This window comes from Octodon degus, unplaced genomic scaffold, assembly GCF_000260255.1.
Source record: "Octodon degus isolate 3935 unplaced genomic scaffold, OctDeg1.0 scaffold00021, whole genome shotgun sequence".
In the NCBI taxonomy this organism is placed as follows: domain Eukaryota; kingdom Metazoa; phylum Chordata; class Mammalia; order Rodentia; family Octodontidae; genus Octodon; species Octodon degus.
The window spans coordinates 13720664-13721926 of NW_004524597.1; positions in this window are offsets into that span (position 1 = coordinate 13720664).

A 1263-nucleotide genomic window follows, 5' to 3' on the forward strand; every position below is an offset into this window, starting at 1 on the left:
CAAACTCATGATTCTCCTGCCTCAGCCTCTTAAGTATCTGGGACTACAGATGTGCACCCCTGAAAGCAGTTAAATCCATTTATCAGGGGGACACACAAAGGGGCAAGGTGGAGAGACTGTGTGTGGAGGTAGACACGTGGGTAAGTGGCCCATTCATTCCATTCATGAAGGGAATAGCAGGCAAAAACTGGATTTTTTTTTTTTTTTTGGTGGAACCAGGGATTGAACTTAGGCCCTTGCACTTGCCAGGCAAGTGCTTATTCTACTGAGCTATCTCCCCAGCCCCAAAAACCAGATTTTTGAGACAATCTTGAGGTCATTCCCAGCATGGTGACAAGGAAATGTTTATTGGGGAAAGAAATGGAGACATTGTACAGGCTTCTGGAAACACTAACTTGGAACAGGCTGAAATTGGAGTCACAAACTGGAGGAGGTCATCAAGGGTGAAAATGGGGAGAGATGAAGACCAGGGTGGGTGGAGGACACTGGAGCTGCTCCCATGGCCTTCACGTCCACTAACCCTGCTGTCACATCTGAGCTCTGACTCCCTTGTGATTCTTGTGAAGGATGAATGTCTCTCAGGGAAAGCAGAGAAGGCCAGACCTCAGATGGGGTTGGGAAGCTTTCTCTGATCCAAGAGAAAAGGCTGAAATTTGGGAGCAAGGGATACCCTCAGCTTCCTTCCTTCCTCCCTCCTTCCCTCCCTCCCTCCCTCTCTCTCTCCTTCCTTCCTTCTTTCCTTCCTTCCTTCCTCCCTCCCTCTCTTCCTTCCTTCCTTCCTTCCTTCCAAATAGGAATTTCCTCATGAGACTGAGACCCAGGCTCCCAAGTGGATGAGAGTTTTGGGGCCAAGTGCTATGGGACCACCAGGTTGCCCAGGGTACTGGGCCCCATTGGAGGTTTGAGACCAGGGATTTGGAAGTCAGGATAGTGTGCAGCTTGCGTGGATCTCTCCAGAAGTGCTCACTCACCCTGAAAGGTGCCTGCCCTGGCCTAGTGGAGCACAGCAGGGTTAGGGTCAAGGCTGCCACCTCGCTTTGGGAACTGACAGGGCTGATGTTTAAGCAGCGACTGCCCAGCTCGAAGGGGCGGCGACCTTCCACGCCTTCCCAGTGGGGTCGCCCTGCACAGGTGTGAGCCAACCCTAAGTGGACAGGAGGACCCCGAGGGGACACAGTGCTCCTTCACCCCAGGTGGCCACCCCCGCGCTCCCGGGCGGAGCAAGTTTTCCCGCGCCTCAGCCGAAGTCGGGGATTAGCGCGT